This window comes from Rutidosis leptorrhynchoides, chromosome 7, assembly GCF_046630445.1.
Source record: "Rutidosis leptorrhynchoides isolate AG116_Rl617_1_P2 chromosome 7, CSIRO_AGI_Rlap_v1, whole genome shotgun sequence".
NCBI lineage: Eukaryota > Viridiplantae > Streptophyta > Magnoliopsida > Asterales > Asteraceae > Rutidosis > Rutidosis leptorrhynchoides.
In genome coordinates, this window is record NC_092339.1 from 173,330,989 (window position 1) to 173,353,107 (window position 22,119).

Sequence of the window (22,119 nt, forward strand, 5' to 3'; positions counted from 1 at the left end):
TTGCGGGGAACCCAAATGCTATTTTACGCAATGGGTTAAGAAATTATTTTGACTCAATATATCCGAATATTGGACTTCGTGATTTAGAAAAAGCGGCTAACATGCAACATAAAGAAGCATGTTATGCTTACGGATTAGTAATGTTCGCTTCTCACCAAAGTGAGAACAAGAACATCGGCCTACAACTATTAAACAAAACGTTCCCACAAGTGACGGAGTCGGTAATTGGGGTAAGAAATGAGGTTTTTAGGTTATTACGAGACTGTTGGACATTACGTAACCCTCGTCCCTTTGATGACGTTACAACACGCTGTCTTATCAACGGCCATAACGGTTATGTTGCACAAGACCAAGGATGGGAAGTAGTCCTAGTAAAACCAGAATGCATGACTTGTTTCTGGACGTATGAATTACGTGTCTTTATTGCCTTTGCTGAACGACTTGTGTACTAGCTAGAATTATCTTCACAACTATCTTGTATCAAAGTTATTGTGTGCTATATTTCATGCTTTATGTAAAATAAGCGGTATTGTAAGTTTGTAAAATATTGTATAAAAGTTTGAACGCGAAATATTATTATAATCAGTTTTTCATATAGAATTGTAGTAGTTGAATTGTATATTAGCTACTAAGTATGAACTTAACGGGTAGGTACTACCTGAATTTAAACTTATAAAACGCTAATATGAAGAAAAAGCTTTTATAAATGAGTTCATATTATGCTACGAAATACTATTAACTACTCTTAATATTCTGTATGATTAACTTGTTCCATTTAACTATTTTGAAGGAAATGGCACCGACTACTCGACACACCGTGAATATGAATGAAGAGGAATTCCGTACTTTTCTAGCTTCAAACATAGCCGCAGTACAGGCTGCGCTACATACCAACAATAACCTTGGATCTAGCAGTACAGGAAATCATGTAGGATGCACCTACAAAGAATTCACTGCCTGCAAACCTTTGGAATTTGATGGAACCGAAGGACCGATCGGATTGAAACGGTGGACCGAGAAGGTCGAATCGGTGTTTGCCATAAGTAAGTGTACTGAAGAGGACAAAGTAAAGTACGCTACGCATACCTTCACAGGTTCTGCGTTAACATGGTGGAATACCTATCTAGAGCAAGTGGGACAAGACGATGCGTACGCACTACCGTGGTCAGCATTCAAGCACTTGATGAACGAGAAGTACCGTCCCAGAACCGAGGTCAATAAGCTCAAGACAGAACTTAGAGGGTTACGAACCCAAGGATTTGATATTACCACGTACGAAAGACGATTCACAGAATTATGCCTATTGTGTCCGGGAGCATTCGAAGATGAGGAAGAGAAGATCGACGCGTTTGTGAAAGGATTACCGGAAAGAATCCAAGAAGATATAAGTTCACACGAGCCCGTCTCCATACAACAGGCATGTAGAATGGCTCACAAACTAGTGAACCAGATTGAAGAAAGAATTAAAGAACAGACTGCTGAAGAGGCCAATGTGAAGCAAGTCAAAAGAAAGTGGGAGGAAAACGGTGATAAGAATCACCAATACAACAACAACAGTAATTACAACAATAATCGCAACAATTATCCCAACAATCGCAACATTAATCGTAACTACAACAAACGGCCAAACAACAACAACAACAACAACAACAACAACAGCAACTACAACAATCATCCCAACAACAATAATAACCGCAACAACAACAACAACAACAATCAGAAGCAGCTATGCCAAAGGTGTGAAAAGTATCACTCGGGGTTCTGCACCAAATTTTGCAACAAGTGTAAAAGAAATGGTCATAGCGCGGCGAAGTGTGAGGTCTACGGACCAGGGGTTAATAGAACGAAAGGAACAAATGGTGTCGGAATGAGTAATGGTGGAGCAAGTAGTGTCGGAGCAAGTTATGCCAATGTAGTTTGTTATAAATGTGGAAAACCGGGCCACATTATTAGAAATTGCCCGAACCAGGAGAACACGAATGGACAAGGCCGCGGAAGAGTTTTCAATATTAATGCGGCAGAGGCACAGGAAGACCCGGAGCTTGTTACGGGTACGTTTCTTATTGACAATAAATCTGCTTACGTTTTATTTGATTCGGGTGCGGATAGAAGCTATATGAGTAGAGATTTTTGTGCTAAATTAAGTTGTCCATTGACGCCTTTGGATAGTAAATTTTTACTCGAATTAGCAAATGGTAAATTAATTTCAGCAGATAATATATGTCGGAATCGAGAAATTAAACTGGTTAGCGAAACATTTAAGATTGATTTGATACCAGTAGAGTTAGGGAGTTTTGATGTGATAATCGGTATGGACTGGTTGAAAGAAGTGAAAGCGGAGATCGTTTGTTACAAAAATGCAATTCGCATTATACGAGAAAAAGGAAAACCCTTAATGGTGTACGGAGAAAAGGGCAACACGAAGCTACATCTTATTAGTAATTTGAAGGCACAAAAACTAATAAGAAAAGGTTGCTATGCTGTTCTAGCACACGTCGAGAAAGTACAAACTGAAGAAAAGAGCATCAATGATGTTCCCATTGCAAAAGAATTTCCCGATGTATTTCCGAAAGAATTACCGGGATTACCCCCACAGCGATCCGTTGAATTTCAAATAGATCTTGTACCAGGAGCTGCACCAATAGCTCGTGCTCCTTACAGACTCGCACCCAGCGAGATGAAAGAACTGCAAAGCCAATTACAAGAACTTTTAGAGCGTGGTTTCATTCGACCAAGCACATCACCGTGGGGAGCTCCTGTTTTGTTTGTCAAGAAGAAAGATGGTACATTCAGGTTGTGTATCGACTACCGAGAGTTGAACAAACTTACCATCAAGAACCGCTACCCCCTACCGAGAATCGACGACTTATTTGATCAACTACAAGGCTCGTCTGTTTATTCAAAGATTGACTTACGTTCCGGGTATCATCAAATGCGGGTGAAAGAAGCTGATATTCCAAAGACTGCTTTCAGAACACGTTACGGTCATTACGAGTTTATGGTCATGCCGTTTGGTTTAACTAATGCACCAGCTGTGTTCATGGACCTTATGAACCGAGTGTGTGGACCATACCTTGACAAGTTTGTCATTGTTTTCATTGATGACATACTTATTTACTCAAAGAATGACCAAGAACACGGTGAACATTTGAGAAAGGTGTTAGAAGTATTGAGGAAGGAAGAATTGTACGCTAAGTTTTCAAAGTGTGCATTTTGGTTGGAAGAAATTCAATTCCTCGGCCACATAGTGAACAAAGAAGGTATTAAGGTGGATCCGGCAAAGATAGAAACTGTTGAAAAGTGGGAAACCCCGAAAACTCCGAAACACATACGCCAGTTTTTAGGACTAGCTGGTTACTACAGAAGGTTCATCCAAGACTTTTCCAGAATAGCAAAACCCTTGACTGCATTAACGCATAAAGGGAAGAAATTTGAATGGAAGGATGAACAAGAGAAAGCGTTTCAGTTATTGAAGAAAAAGCTAACTACGGCACCTATATTGTCATTGCCTGAAGGGAATGATGATTTTGTGATTTATTGTGACGCATCAAAGCAAGGTCTCGGTTGTGTATTAATGCAACGAACGAAGGTGATTGCTTATGCGTCTAGACAATTGAAGATTCACGAGCAAAATTATACGACGCATGATTTGGAATTAGGCGCGGTTGTTTTTGCATTAAAGACTTGGAGGCACTACTTATATGGGGTCAAAAGTATTATATATACCGACCACAAAAGTCTTCAACACATATTTAATCAGAAACAACTGAATATGAGGCAGCGTAGGTGGATTGAATTGTTGAATGATTACGACTTTGAGATTCGTTACCCCCAGGGGAAGGCAAATGTGGTAGCCGATGCCTTGAGCAGGAAGGACAGAGAACCCATTCGAGTAAAATCTATGAATATAATGATTCATAATAACCTTACTACTCAAATAAAGGAGGCGCAACAAGGAGTTTTAAAAGAAGGAAATTTAAAGGATGAAATACCCAAAGGATCAGAACAGCATCTTAATATTCGGGAAGACGGAACCCGGTATAGGGCTGAAAGGATTTGGGTACCAAAATTTGGAGATATGAGAGAAATGGTACTTAGAGAAGCTCATAAAACCAGATACTCAATACATCCTGGAACGGGGAAGATGTACAAGGATCTCAAGAAACATTTTTGGTGGCCGGGTATGAAAGCCGATGTTGCTAAATACGTAGGAGAATGTTTGACGTGTTCTAAGGTCAAAGCTGAGCATCAGAAACCATCAGGTCTACTTCAACAACCCGAAATCCCGGAGTGGAAATGGGAAAACATTACCATGGATTTCATCACTAAATTGCCAAGGACTGCAAGTGGTTTTGATACTATTTGGGTAATAGTTGATCGTCTCACCAAATCAGCACACTTCCTGCCAATAAGAGAAGATGACAAGATGGAAAAGTTAGCACGAATGTATTTGAAGGAAGTCGTCTCCAGACATGGAATACCAATCTCTATTATCTCTGATAGGGATGACAGATTTATTTCAAGATTCTGGCAGACATTACAGCAAGCATTAGGAACTCGTCTAGACATGAGTACTGCCTATCATCCACAAACTGATGGGCAGAGCGAAAGGACGATACAAACGCTTGAAGACATGCTACGAGCATGTGTTATTGATTTCGGAAACAGTTGGGATCGACATCTACCGTTAGCAGAATTTTCCTACAACAACAGCTACCATTCAAGCATTGAGATGGCGCCGTTTGAAGCACTTTATGGTAGAAAGTGCAGGTCTCCGATTTGTTGGAGTGAAGTGGGGGATAGACAGATTACGGGTCCGGAGATTATACAAGAAACTACCGAGAAGATCATCCAAATTCAACAACGGTTGAAAACCGCCCAAAGTCGACAAAAGAGCTACGCTGACATTAAAAGAAAAGATATAGAATTTGAAATTGGAGAGATGGTCATGCTTAAAGTTGCACCTTGGAAAGGCGTTGTTCGATTTGGTAAACGAGGGAAATTAAATCCAAGGTATATTGGACCATTCAAGATTATTGATCGTGTCGGACCAGTAGCTTACCGACTTGAGTTACCTCAACAACTCGCGGCTGTACATAACACTTTCCACGTCTCGAATTTGAAGAAATGTTTTGCTAAAGAAGATCTCACTATTCCGTTAGATGAAATCCAAATCAACGAAAAACTTCAATTCATCGAAGAACCCGTCGAAATAATGGATCGTGAGGTTAAAAGACTTAAGCAAAACAAGATACCAATTGTTAAGGTTTGATGGAATGCTCGTAGAGGACCCGAGTTCACCTGGGAGCGTGAAGATCAGATGAAGAAGAAATACCCGCATCTATTTCCAGAAGATTCGTCAACACCTTCAACAGCTTAAAATTTCGGGACGAAATTTATTTAACGGGTAGGTACTGTAGTGACCCGAACTTTTCCATGTTTATATATATTAATTGAGATTGATATTTACATGATTAAATGTTTCCAACATGTTAAGCAATCAAACTTGTTAAGACTTGATTAATTGAAATATGTTTCATATAGACAATTGACCACCCAAGTTGACCAGCGATTCACGAACGTTAAAACTTGTAAAAACGATATGACGATATATATATGGATATACATATGGTTAACATGAGACTATGATAAGTAAGTATCTCCATAAGTATATTAATAATGAGTTATATACATATAAACAAGACTACTAACTTAAGGATTTCGAAACGAGACATATATGTAACGATTATCGTTGTAACGACATTTAAATGTATATATATCATATTAAGATATATTAATATATCATAATATCATGATAATATAATAATTTAACATCTCATTAGATATAATAAACAATGGGTTAACAACATTAATTGAGATCGTTAACTTAAAGGTTTCAAAACAACACTTACATGTAACGACTAACGATGACTTAACGACTCAGTTAAAATGTATATACATGTAGTGTATTTAGATGTATTAAAATACTTTTGGAAGACTTCAAGACATATATCAAAAAACTCATACTTAACGAAAATGGTTACAGTTACTTTTCCATTCTTTTCTTTCATCAAGAATTCTAGTCGTATTCTTACCCGTATTATACACAGCTTCAAAACGTACTTACTATGAGTATATACCAATAGGAACTAGCATGGGATTCCACTCTTGATTATGTCATGTATGACTAATCAATTTTAACTTCTACCATGAGCTAGTCAACTAACTAGAACTCCTTTTAACCCCACTCACCACTCACCAATTACCACTCATCATTCACTCCATTTCACTTCCAATTCTCTTTCTAATTCTCTCTCAACACACCCACACTATTATGAACGTATTTTTCCAGTAGTTAATCATCATCTTCATCAAAAATCACTTCAAGAATCAAGCTATAATCATCATAGGAAGAACACTTCAAGAACACTTCAAAAATCCCTTCAAGTTTACTAATTTACTTCCAAGCTTTCTAATCCATTCCAAGTAATCATCTAAGATCAAGAAACCTTTGTTATATACAGTAGGTTATCTTTCTTATTCAAGGTAATATTCATATTCAAACTTTGATTCAATTTCTATAACTATAAACTATCTTAATTCGAGTAAAAATCTTACTTGAACTTGTTTTTGTGTCATGATCCTACTTCAAGAACTTTCAAGCCATCCAAGATCCTTTGAAGCTAGATCATTTCTTGTCACTTCCAGTAGGTTTACCTACTAAACTTGAGGTAGTAATGATGTTCATAACATCATTCGATTCATATATATAAAACTATCTTATTCGAAGGTTTAAACTCGTAATCACTAGAACATAGTTTAGTTAATTCTAAACTTGTTCGCAAATAAAAGTTAATTCTTCTAACTTGACTTTTAAAATTAACTAAACACATGTTCTATATCTATATGATATGCTAACTTAATGATTTAAAACCTGGAAACACAAAAAACACCGTAAAACCGGATTTACGCCGTCGTAGTAACACCGCGGGCTGTTTTGGGTTAGTTAATTAAAAACTATGATAAACTTTGATTTAAAAGTTGTTATTCTGAGAAAATGATTTTTATTATGAACATGAAACTATATCCAAAAATTATGGTTAAACTCAAAGTGGAAGTATGTTTTCTAAAATGGTCATCTAGACGTCGTTCTTTCGACTGAAATGACTACCTTTACAAAAACGACTTGTAACTTATTTTTCCGACTATAAACCTATACTTTTCTGTTTAGATTCATAAAATAGAGTTCAATATGAAACCATAGCAATTTGATTCACTCAAAACGGATTTAAAATGAAGAAGTTATGGGTAAAACAAGATTGGATAATTTTTCTCATTTTAGCTACGTGAAAATTGGTAACAAATCTATTCCAACCATAACTTAATCAACTTGTATTGTATATTATGTAATCTTGAGATACCATAGACACGTATACAATGTTTCGACCTATCATGTCGACACATCTATATATATTTCGGAACAACCATAGACACTCTATATGTGAATGTTGGAGTTAGCTATACAGGGTTGAGGTTGATTCCAAAATATATATAGTTTGAGTTGTGATCAATACTGAGATACGTATACACTGGGTCGTGGATTGATTCAAGATAATATTTATCGATTTATTTCTGTACATCTAACTGTGGACAACTAGTTGTAGGTTACTAACGAGGACAGCTGACTTAATAAACTTAAAACATCAAAATATATTAAAAGTGTTGTAAATATATTTTAAACATACTTTGATATATATGTATATATTGTTATAGGTTCGTGAATCAACCAGTGGCCAAGTCTTACTTCCCGACGAAGTAAAAATCTGTGAAAGTGAGTTATAGTCCCACTTTTAAAATCTAATATTTTTGGGATGAGAATACATGCAGGTTTTATAAATGATTTACAAAATAGACACAAGTACGTGAAACTACATTCTATGGTTGAATTATCGAAATCGAATATGCCCCTTTTTATTAAGTCTGGTAATCTAAGAATTAGGGAACAGACACCCTAATTGACGCGAATCCTAAAGATAGATCTATTGGGCCTAACAAACCCCATCCAAAGTACCGGATGCTTTAGTACTTCGAAATTTATATCATATCCGAAGGGTGTCCCGGAATGATGGGGATATTCTTATATATGCATCTTGTTAATGTCGGTTACCAGGTGTTCACCATATGAATGATTTTTATCTCTATGTATGGGATGTGTATTGAAATATGAAATCTTGTGGTCTATTATTATGATTTGATATATATAGGCTAAACCTATAACTCACCAACATTTTTGTTGACGTTTTAAGCATGTTTATTCTCAGGTGATTATTAAGAGCTTCCGCTGTCGCATACTTAAATAAGGACGAGATTTGGAGTCCATGCTTGTATGATATTGTGTAAAAACTGCATTCAAGAAACTTATTTTGTTGTAACATATTTGTATTGTAAACCATTATGTAATGGTCGTGTGTAAACAGGATATTTTAGATTATCATTATTTGATAATCTACGTAAAGTTTTTTAAACCTTTATTGATGAAATAAAGGTTATGGTTTGTTTTAAAATGAATGCAGTCTTTGAAAAACGTCTCATATAGAGGTCAAAACCTCGCAACGAAATCAATTAATATGGAACGTTTTTAATCAATAAGAACGGGACATTTCAACCCGCACCTTGCGTGTTTTCTTGTTTCTTAAAAGATTGTTGTTGGTTACCTCGATCATAATTTCCATTCCACTTTCTTTTGTTACCTGATACCTTCACATCAGTATTGGATACTTTCTTATCCATGATGACCTGATCCATTAGCTCGTTTGCCATGGTTATAGCTTCATGAATTGTCTTAGGTTTCGATGCTGTAACATTTGCTTTGACCTTTTTGGGCAAACCATCTTTGTACATTTCAATCTTCCGTTCTTCGGTTGGAACCAATTCAGGACATAGCAAAACTAATTCCATGAATCGCTGATTGTAGTTGGTGATTTCAGTACCAATAACCTTCAGACTTCGTAACTCATCTTCCAACTTCCTAACCTCGTTCCTTGGACAATATTCGTTGATTAACATTGTTTTGAATTCTTCCCACGGAGTATCATAAGCTACATCTCCTCCTACAGCCTTCACATAATTTTTCCACCACGTAAGTGCACTATCTTGTAAAGTGCACGATGCATACTTGGTCATGTCCTTTTAAACACAACCACTGATTTTAAACACAGTTTCCATCTTTTCTATCCACCGGGTTAAACCGATTGGTCCTTCTGTTCCACTGAATGATGAGGGCTTGCAAGCTTGAAAAGTTTTGTAAGTGCACCCCACACGAGGATTTGGGTTAACTGCAGCACCTCTTGCAGCCTCGACCCATAACATTCTGTCGTTCACTCGCTGATTGATGAGTTCCTGGATTTCTTGTTCCGTCATTCGATTCAATCGCGCCATTTCCTAATGAAAGAAAATAATTATTCACATGGAATATTATAGATGTAGTGTATATTTACAGTACATTATAGCTTATTAATAATATGAACCAGGTATTATTATAAAAGCCTTTTCTTCTTATTAGCGTTTTATAATTATATCTAGGGTAGTACCTACCCGTTAATGTCCATACTTAATAGCTTAGTACAGAATCAATTACTACCATCTAAATAATACTTAACCATGGAAAATTATTGCATTTCACACTTCACTATTTTACATATGCTTATCTTACATCGAACATTAAGCAAACCACACTAATAATATTATACAAAACATTATATGATCCCATGGTTTAATACGGCAGCGCATCGTTTGGTCTATTTTCTAGGACGTTTAGGTTCAAAGAATCGCTTAACGCTTATCCTGGCTGTCTGCCTATATTTTGGCTGTGGGACTGAAGAACTGGATGCCGGGATAGAACGAATAGGAATAGCGGGAATAGAGGTGGTAGTGTCTAGTGGAGTTGGTGCCACATCATCCTTACTAAACTCGGGATTTGAATTTTCTAATTCATTAGCCTTTCGTTTCTTTCCTAGTTCGAACTCATCTTTTGTAATTTCCTGTATTTCTTCCTCGGGTTCACTTTCCTCCTCGGGTTCACTTTCCTCCTCGGGTTCACTTTCCTCCTCGGGTTCTCTATAGTCGGTTCATCCGGAATTTGTGAGTCTTCCCCAAAGATATTATTTTCATCATCGGATAGGTTAATGACTGGAACACCATCTGAAGATTCTGGTTCGGAGTCGCTGAACGTGATGATAAGTTTTGAGCCCGACATCTATCACACAACAACTAACCCATTAGTACTACATAATATTTACATATAAATTTTAACCAACAATGATAAGCAATGGTTTTTAAATCAGACCCGGTCAAAGTCCAGACTTACTAATGTATCCTAACGACTTATCAGTTAGACACACTAATGCAAACCTAGTTCGCTAAGACCACCGCTCTGATACCACATGTCATAACCCGTCCTTAACCATAAGAACGTGTTAGATAACGTATGATTTCATTGCGAGGTATTGACCTCTATATGCGACATTTTTAAAAGAGAAACTGCATATATTATACATTACAAACCATAACCATTATTTTAGTTACAAGCTTTAGACAATAAAAAGATGATTATCGTTTAGCGATAATCTTCGACTTATAAACTTTACATATAATGATAACAACACGATTTCGAGCATATTTTACAACACAAATCCTTGGGTATGCAGTTTTATTTTTGACACAAATATGCGTACGCAAGATCCTGCTCAAATTCAACATAATGCAGCGGAAGCTTCTAATTATCACCTGAGAATAAACATGTTTAAAACGTCAACATAAAGTTGGTGAGATATAGGTTTAATGCCGGCAGCAATATATATATAGACCACAAGATTTCGTATATAAACAGTTTAATAAAAATATTCTAAGTGGTTGAGCACTTGGTAACCATACTTAACATTTAATCACGTCGCATATTCCCTTTATTATGAAATCTTACTACACCGTACCAAGTGTGGTCACGAAACGAAGTACTGTGCAACAGTTGAATACTGGTCGTCCAGTCCGGTTGGGGTTGTCAGGCCCGATAGATCTATCAACAGGATTCGCGTTTACAATACCGCTGTAAATATTAGTTACCAAGCTACAGGGAAGTATGCCAGTGGTACAACTCAACGTAGAATATATTTTTCAGTTACTTGTGTCCATAACGTAAAACATAAAATACATGTATTCTCATCCCGAAATATTTAGAGTTTAAAAGTGGGACTATATACTCACTGTTGTCTTGAAGATATATATAATTTGACTTGGTCTCCGGTTGATATCACGAACCTATCCATATATAATATATCAATACCTTTTCTTTTTAAACAAACGTCACATATATATACTTGTTATACTTTTAATACTTTGAATAATTCCTTAGTCCGTAGTTAGCAGTTCGTTGTTAGTAATTCAATTTTAATGGTTCATTTGTAGATGTTTAATATACCCGCAATGAAATAAATAAAACCCCCAACGAAATAAATAAAACCCCATCGTATATGTATTGGTCGAGATTAATCTTGACCCACGGTACCGGTGTTGTCAAATGACGTGTTGCGTACATAAAGTACCGGTGTTGTCAAATGACGTGTTGCGTACAAACATGGGATCTTATGATTAATCTTCTCGTGTTGTTTGCGGGTGATCCTGAACCATATAAAATTGAATTATAAGTACATATATATAAAATATCATGTTATCTTAGAAATATGTGATTTTATTTAATTTTTCCCAATTAATCCCGAAGTTAAACAAGTCTTAGATATCCGATCTCGTTTTGGTCATAGTTTCTTCGTTACAACTCCGTTTTCGTTGATTCAACTTGTCACTTCCTTGGATCGAGTCCCTCTTTAAGACTATGAACTGTAAATACCTTAGTTTGTATTCGAAATCACAGGTCATAGGTCAAACTTTAGTGAAACTTATGAAGTTAATCATTTTCCATCATGTAAACAACCTTAAATGATTATTTTTCTAAAAATACTTATACTTTGAGTTAAATCATGAAATTTTTATGTGTTATCATATTCATAGTAAAAATCATTTTTCCAGAAAATAAACCTCCAATTCAAAGTTTAAGATGGTTTTTAATTATCCAACCCAAAACAGCCCCCGGTTGCACTCCGACGTCGTAAATTCAGTTTTTAAGATATTCTTTGAAAAACCAAGTTAAACCTTGTTAAATTAGCATATATTTAAGTTATATTACAGGTCTTGGAGTATTTTAAAAGTTAAGTTAGAAGGATCTATTTAGTTTGCAAACAAGTTTGAAAACATTCAAACTATGTTCTTGTTGTTAAAATTTTATACCACAAAATAAGATAGCTATATATATATGAATCGAATAAGGTTATGAACATAGATTCTACCTCAAGTTCCTTGGACAAGGTTGCTGTAAAAGAGAAGTAAAAAGCTAGAACCAAAAGGGTGATGGAATTGGATGAAAGATTGGAAGTAAGTTGGTGTTCTTGGAAGGATTTCTTGAAGTGTTTTTGTAAGGTTTTCTTATGAGGTTTAAGTGTTGTTTTTGAAGCTAAATGATGGGGAAAATGCTTGGAGATGATCAAGTATGAAGTTAAGAGTATTTTGAGAGAGAAATGGAAGTGTAAGTATGAGAAAATGGGGTGAAGAAATGGTGTGCATGCATAAAAACGTTTTTAGGTTATAAAGGAAAAAAAAATATACCTAACTTTGTTTTCTTGCTAAATAATTCATGCTACTTGACAAATGGTTGGTTCCACATGTTTCTTAATCATTTAAGGCTGCTAAGGAGCAGATTTTTATTGGTATATACCAATAGTAAATACATCTAGAAGCTGCGTATGATACGGGTACATATACTCTAGGTATACGTATAGAAATCTTTGAGAAAACGGAACGAGGATTCAAATATAGCTATCTTTTGTAAATACACTTATATTGTTTTATGTATTTAAGTCTTTAAAAGTGATTAAATACATTATTTATACGATATATGTATAAACATTATAGGTCATAAGTATTTAAGTCAAATAACGTTACGTATGGTTATCGTTTTGAAAACTTAAGTTAGTAGTTTCAAAATATACTTATAACTTATTGTTATTAATACAAAATGAGATATTAAAACATTCTTAGATCATGTTAAATATGTATATATACATATATATACACAAACGTATAATTATCATATATTGTATAGTTCGTGATATCATCGGTCAAACTAGACGGTCAAACGTTGTGTAAAACTCTTTTCGAAAACATAAGTCTCAACAATTTGGATTGCTTATCATGTTGGTAAGGTTTAATTTATGTAAATATTAATCTTATAAGTATAGAACGATCGAAAAAGTGCGGGTCGTTACACGAAATTATGGGGATATTCTATATGCATAATCTTAAGGTCGGTTACCAGGTGTTCAATCCATATGAATGATTTTTATGCATGATGTTTATGAGAAATGGAAATATGAAATCTTGTGGCTTATTAAAATTATGGAAATGATTGATTACGATAAACTAATGAACTCACCAACCTTTTGGTTGACACTTCAAAGCATGTTTATTCTCAGGTATGAAAGAAATCTTCCGCTGTGCATTTGCTCATTTTAGAGATATTACTTGGAGTCATTCATGGCATATTTCAAAAGACGTTGCATTCGAGTCTTTGAGTTCATCAAGATTATTATTAAGTCAATTATAGTTGGATATATTATGAAATGGTATGCATGCCGTCAACTTTTGATGTAGTGAAAGTTTATTTTTTTTAAAAAGAATGCAATGTTTGTAAAATGTATCATATAGAGGTCAAGTACCTCGCGATGTAACCAAAGGTAATGTATTCGTCCAGATGGATTAGGATGGGTCATTAAAGTTGGTATCAGAGCGGTGGTCTTAGCGAACCAGGTCTTGCATTAGTGTGTCTAACTGATAGTTGTTTTGATGCATTAGTGAGTCTGGGCTTCAACCGTGTCTGCATGTCAAAAGTTTTACTTATCATTTCGAAAGAGTCTAATTTATAATGAAAATATCAGACAGATTAATCAAGGTAGATCACCGTATTTATTTATAGAGATCTTAATTTCCTTATTCGCCGAAGAATCAAATCTTTTAGATTTCGAAGATTTTCTTTAAATCCTTTGAATTCCGAAATTCAACAGTGACTACGTCAAAAATTAAGACGAACTTTATTTCTTCATTTCACTATTTTGCGATAGCTTCACTCGTACCATTCTCATAATCGAATTGTTTTATCTATATTACTCACTGATGATAAAAACTCTAATTTCTAGCTCGTATGTGTCATGAAAACATATTTATTGTCAGCCATGACCATCCCAATCAAATTTCGGGACGAAATTTCTTTAACGGGTAGGTACTGTGACGACCCGGAAATTTCCAACCAAATTTAAACTTAATCTTTATATGATTCTGATACGATAAGCAAAGTCTGTAATGTTGAGTCTCAAAAAATTCTTGAATTGGTTACATGAATTCAGTTAACCTTTGACCACGCCCAATGATTCACGAACAACTGTGTGAAAATAAATATGTAAATAAAATATAAGTATATATATTAATGAATATCATACCATTTAATCATTTGAATTAAATGTGTAAAATAATATACAAAATAAATAAGATGTTATTAAATATATATATATATATATATATATATATATATATATATATATATATATATATATATATATATAAATCCTGTACACAATTAATATTACATGTATGTTCTAATATATATATATATATATATATATATATATATATATATATATATATATATATATATATATATATATATATATATATATATATATATATAATATTAAATATGTTATCATATAATAATAAGTATTATATAAGTAATAATATGTAATATTATTATGTTAAATTTAATTACAAGTTAAAATATAGTTATTATATTACTTTTATTATTATTATTGATTTCAGAATTATTAATATTATCAATACAATATATATATATATATATATATATATATATATATATATACATGAGATTTGATAAGCATAATTAGTTATATCAATCTCATTATTATTATTAATAGTAATATTATTATTATAGATATAAAAATTTAAACATGTAAATTGATATTACTAGTATTATTATTAAGTATTATCTTGAGAATCAATATTATTAATCCTATTATTGTTATTATTAATATTAATATTTTTATTATTAATAACATTATCAAAATTATTATTATTATTAATTATTATTATCAATAATATAATTACTAATTTTATTATTAATATTATTAGTAATATCATTATTACTAAATTTATTATTAAAATATTTATAAAAAAAATTGTTATTACTATTACATTATCCCTAATAAAATTATTACTACGTATTATTATTATTAATATATCAGTATTTTTATTATAATTATTAATATTAATAGTATTATTATTATTAGCATATTTATAATTGTTAATTATTAATCTTAATTCAATATATATATAATCAGACAAGTGTGTGTGATCTGTTTTAAATCCCATCAGCTTTATTTTTTTTCTTGTCATATTATTCTGCTCGTGACACATATCGACTCCCACATCAACTTGACAATAACCGAATCGATCAATTCACGTTTAAAGAAGAATTATCCAACTTCCATTATCAATCACTCAATTACACACTCTAAATTTATTTACTGCAAATTCAATGAATTCAAAACAGAAAATAAATAAAATGTCAAAAACTCTGTTCTTGATCTTTTTACTCAAAACTCGATTTTGTTTCAAACTTCAAAATCTAGGAATGTAGAGTTGTTAGGAATCCTCCATGTAGAGTCAAAGGTTAAGTTTCAAAAAGTCAAATCTTATGTTCTTTGAGAAATTTGAATTCTCTGTTTTGAATTAAGTTAAATTGATGATTGAGATAGATTCTAGGAATGATTTTAAACATAACTCGTGTTGAAAAATTTGTACAAAACAACCTCATAAGCAAAATCAATTTTTTTTTTTGAATGCAGCGACAGCAGCAAATGCTGTATATATTTTTTATATATTTTTTTAATTTTTTATTTATCATCACTAATTGCTTTCTGTAACATTTTTTTTAAATCCTAAAAACTAGTTAGTAATTTGTTAATGCATGGGATTGATCCCTAGGTCGTTTGGGTTCTGATGTGAATGAGGAAGAGGAACAAAAAATAGAAATGGTATACATTTATTTAGGGTAGAATTACAACAGAAAAAAAAGACTCAAACAGCGTGTTGGTTAGAGGGTGTATTGGGTTAGCGGGAGGTCACGGGTTCGAGCCCGGGCGTGAGCAACTATATTTTTTTGGAATTTTTTTGAGGTAGCTTTCTCATTATCATTTATTATTATCATTATCATTATTATTATTATTATTATTATTATTATTATTATTATTATTATTATTATTATTATTATTATTATTATTATTATTATTATTATTATTATTATTATTATTATTGTTGTTGTTGTTGTTATAAGTATTATTGATATTTTTATTATTGTTAATCTTATCATTAAGTATTATTATTATTAATATTATCATGAGTATCATTATCATTGATCACCTTAAGAGTATTATCATTATCGTCAATATTAGTATAAATACTATAACTATTAATATTATTATTATTACTAATAAAAGTATTAACTATCAAATATTATTATTATTATAACTATAGTTACAATTATAATTGTTATTATGGTTAAGTTAATTATTAGCATTACTATAATATTGTAATTACATATTATTATCATTAAAATGAATATTATTATTATCATAACTATAATTATTATCATTATTAGTATTCATATTAAGATCATTATTTTTACTACTAATATTATCATAAGTATTATTATTAGAATTATCATTAGGGTTAGTATTAGTATCATTATCAAAATTAAAATTATTATTATTACAAGATTAATAAGGTATACCATCACTATTATAAGTATTATCATTACTATTAATTTTTTTCATTTGAAACTACTGTTATTATCATTATTATAAGACTTAATAATAAAACTATCATTAGTATTACCATTAGTAGAATTATTAAATATTATTTTCCTTAGTATTAATATGAGTATTATCAATATCATTATTCTTATCATTACAAATATTATCTTAGTATAATTATAATTACTAATTTCAACAATCAAATGATAATCATATAAAAGTACATTTAACTTAACTATATTAATATTTTCATTTAAAATGAATACATCTAATTAAATAATAAAATATATATAAGTTATTAATACAAAGATTTTATGACTAATAATATATATATATATATATATATATATATATATATATATATATATATATATATATATATATATATATATATATATATATATATATATATATATATATATATATATATATATATATATATATATATATATATGTTCGATTATGATTATGTGTATTAATAAATATACAAATGATATAGGTTCGTGAATCCGAGGCCAACCTTACACTTGTTCAATGTCGTCATATGTATTTTTACTACAAAATACAGTATTGTGAGTTTCATTTGCTCCCTTTTTCAATGCTTTTGCAATATATATTTTTGGGACTGAGAATACATGCGCTGCTTTTATAAATGTTTTACGAAATAGACACAAGTAATCTAAATTACATTCTATGGTTGGATTATCGAACCGAATATGCCCCTTTTTAGCTTGGTAGCCTAAGAATTGGTGTTTACGATAATTGCCACCAATTGACGCGAATCCTAAAGATAGATCTAAAGATAGAATTTGAACTGTTTTAGTACTTCGATTTATCATGTCCGATGTGAGTCCCGGAATGATGGGGATATTCTATATGCATCCTGTTAAGGTCGGTTACCAGGTGTTCAATCCATATGAATGATTTTTATGCATGATGTTTATGAAAAATGGAAATATGAAATCTTGTGGTCTATTAAAATTATGGAAATGATTGATTACGATAAACTAATGAACTCACCAACCTTTTGGTTGACACTTTAAAGCATGTTTATTCTCAGGTATGAAAGAAATCTTCTGCTGTGCATTTGCTCATTTTAGAGATATTACTTGGAGTCATTCATGGCATATTTCAAAAGACGTTGCATTCGAGTCGTTGAGTTCATCAAGATTATTATTAAGTCAATTATAGTTGGATATATTATGAAATGGTATGCATGCCGTCAACTTTTGATGTAGTGAAAGTTTATTTTTTTAAAAACGAATGCAATGTTTGTAAAATGTATCATATAGAGGTCAAGTACCTCGCGATGTAACCAAATGTAATGTATTCGTCCAGATGGATTAGGACGGGTCATTAAAATTTGGAGGTTATATGTATATATCGATATGTACATGTATATGCATATACTTTAGTATGTATATATGTATATATATAGATGTATTTCGGGTGATAATGGATATATTCGTAGATGATAAATTGTCATCCATATCCGATCCACGAAATATTTTTATCATCCAAATCCATATCCGTTAATCGTGTAACAACCCGAGTTTTTCCGTTAAAATTTCCGTTAAATACTTGACGATCGTTAGTTAAATCATACAATTTTCATACGCCAATTTTTTTTTCCAGAATAGTTAACAGTGGCTATGTGAAACTTTTTCGTATTTAAAGTAATTAAATGCGTACTTGATCCTTAGTGTATTACTTGAATTAATATGTTATATTAATTAGTGAACTTAATTCGGTTCACGAATTAAACTAGAAACGATACGATTAAACTTAATCGCCTAGAAAACTTTTCAGTTAACGGAACTCAGAAAAACGATAGAATAATTATTCTTAATAATTATTGAACTTATGAAAGAAATTTAATTTATTATTTACTTAATGAATTAAACACGGTGATTTTGTTTCAACGACTAGTTAACGTTCCGGAGATTCGGTACGGTTAATGGCACTCGAAACGAACCACGCGCGAACGAGCTTTTACACAAAACGAGCCCGAGACCCGAGCCCGAGGCCACATGGCCATGACCTCATACATCATCATCCTTGGTCCCATGAGTAGCCAATGCATGTTGACTATTAGTTTAGGCTCATGTTTGTTAACTTTCGTTTGTTTAGGACACTAACTATATTCTCTTAATTTCTAAGTAACAAGAGAACATGTCCCATTCTTTTTCCTATCATTCTTGCTCCATGATTGCAGCTCCATACACACCAAATAATTCCATACCTTCATCCCTACAATTCTCCATCAAGTTTTGATCTCTTATTTTTGCTTCTTTGATCAATATTGTTGCTTGCATCGTTCTCTACGCGTTTGTATAAACGATTTTGTGATCAAAGGTATACACACATAAAATCTAATCTCTAAAATCAGATTTTTATTAAGGTTTCATGGATTAGGTTGTCTATTGCTCAAGTCTTGATGTTTGATGAATACTAGATGCGATAAATTGCTCGTCTTGATTGTTTTATGCGAAAACCGAATTTGTATTTGATGTGTACAGTAATTTTAATTTTTCAATTGTATGATATTATATTATAATTAGATTCCTTGCAAAAAACTATTGATTTTAGGCTTTGGATTCGCTTGATTTCATTTCCGGATGATCAAGTTATGGCCAATTGAAATTAACGTTGTGTTTTTGTGATTGATCAGAAATCTGGGTTTGATAGACTACGAATTAGATTGTGAAATTTATACCATTGGATAGGTAATTTAAAAACACTCAGTTTACACTAGGATATCATGTCGTTTGCTTATGTAAAACCCGAGATATGCTTGAATTAGAGTAAAATTAGTTTTATACAGTACTTGCATGAAAATGACCTTGTATGATAAAATGTGTTAGCTTCTGTGATTAAAGCTTTGCATATTTGAAATCTACACAAAAATTACTTCATCTTTCATGTAGATATCATAGGCTAATTGTATCTATATCTTCGGCTAATAGCGTGCGAATGTGACTAGTGAAACTAGAATCGAATCTGTAAATTGCTCACTGTTTTATACTCTGTGGATTGTGTTTATTGAATGAGCACATAAGCTTCTGGAATATGAATTTTAACATGATATGTAACTTATTATTAGTTTATGTCAATCTCTGAAACCTTATGCATTGGGCACAATAGGGTCATACTTTATGTAAATTCTGATTTGAGCTGAAAAACTGAATGTTCAATTTGCATGAATAAACTGTACAAATTGGCTAAACCAAAATTGCTCGATTTTTGATATGTGTTAGTTTAACTTGTTTTTGAACTATGGCCACTGGTCTTGTATCGATTTCATGTTCCTAACTCCGGTTATAGCTAAAACCAAATCAGTGCGCGGTCAGAAACTGACTTGGTGAACCCCAAATGTACCCCTTCTGATTCCTGACTTTTAATTATCGTATGAGACCCTGGCTGGACTTTTTGGAATATATTTTGAGTATAATTATGATCTGGAGTTTACCATGTTTACTTGAATTGTGTACTATGAGATAATATGCTAAGTTTGCTACATGTACATGAACTTTGTGCACAACGATAAACTGAAATTGTTAAATTGACCAATTATGATCTAAAACGTGTTGTTTGACTTAGGTTTGATATGTTGACCAACATTTGACATGAACCTACTGATTTTGACTTTAGTTGACTACTTTGACCAAGTTTGACTTTCGGTTTGACTTCGGTTGACTTTGTTTGACTTGCATGAATTAGTTGACTGTATGTTGACTTCTACTTTGAAACGCGTCGATTCGAGCAATAAGACAACTTATACTATGAAACCACACTTGTTTAAGACATATTTATTGACCAACCTAAATACATATACTTAGGTTGCATTACTCGGCTATAAACCGTACAAGTAAATTGTCCACTTTTCAATCCGAGCTTTATTCAAAGGTGAGTCTACAGTCCCGCTTTTTACATGTTTTTAGGGATGAGAATACACGCTGTTATACTTACATTATCAAATGCTTTTTGTATTGACACGAGTACTATATCTGCATATTGAGTTTGTACACAAAGCCTCTAGCTTGAATACTTTAAATACCATCGGTGTAGGCACAATTTTGATGGACGGATCCGTTAGGTTGACAACCTCACCCGCTATAAAAACTGTGGTGCATTTACTTTGAACATAATACATTCGTACAAGTGTATAACATTTTTATGAGGTAAAGGCAGGTATAGTGGATTCTATACTTGGGTCATTGCTAGTATTCAGGTGCTCATAGATTATGCAAACGTTTCGCAACTTGGAGTTGTACTTGTAAAATATCGTGGTCAAGGAAACTAAACTATATTTCTGATAACTGTTTTTCAGATACTATACAACGTTATTTAAAACTGTGGTTTACGAACAAATGAGATAAAACTTGACATGGTATTGTCTACGAATATTTAAAACTTGACATGGTATTGTCTACAAATGATTGAAACTTGACATGGTAGTGTCAACAAACTTTTGAAATGGGACACGGAGTTGTCTAACTTTTAACATTGAACCTTGGTGGTCTTCCACTAATAACCATTTTCGAAATGTATTTCTTAAACATACTGTATTGTTTACCTAAAACCTGTAGATTCACTCAACATTGTTGTTGATCCGTTTTGTGTGTTTTATTCTCAGGTATTAATTGCTTCCGCTGTAGAATATTGCTGTTACGTAGAAGTCAAGCCAGGCACTGGGACCAAAGTTAACATTCCGTTAAAGGGATTTTTGACGGGGTGTTAAAAATCGTCCATTTACGTCATCCATATCTATTATAAATGGATCGGACCGGATGGATGGAACGTCCATTGCCATCCCTAGTACACCATTAGTAAATATGTTATTTACATGGGTTCGGTAGAAATGTAGTTCATTTATCCTGACCAAATTAAGTACATCAATATGTTAGTAAACACAACAAGAAGTTTGTTACTCCAAATTCGTGGTTCCACGGGTCATTAAAGTAAATACCTTTAACATCTACATTAACTTAATACCTAAAATATATTATTAAACTGTTTCGTTTAAACAACCCCGTGATTTCACGGGTCATTTCACTAGTGTATATATATATATATATATATATATATATATATATATATATATATATATATATATATATATATATATATTATT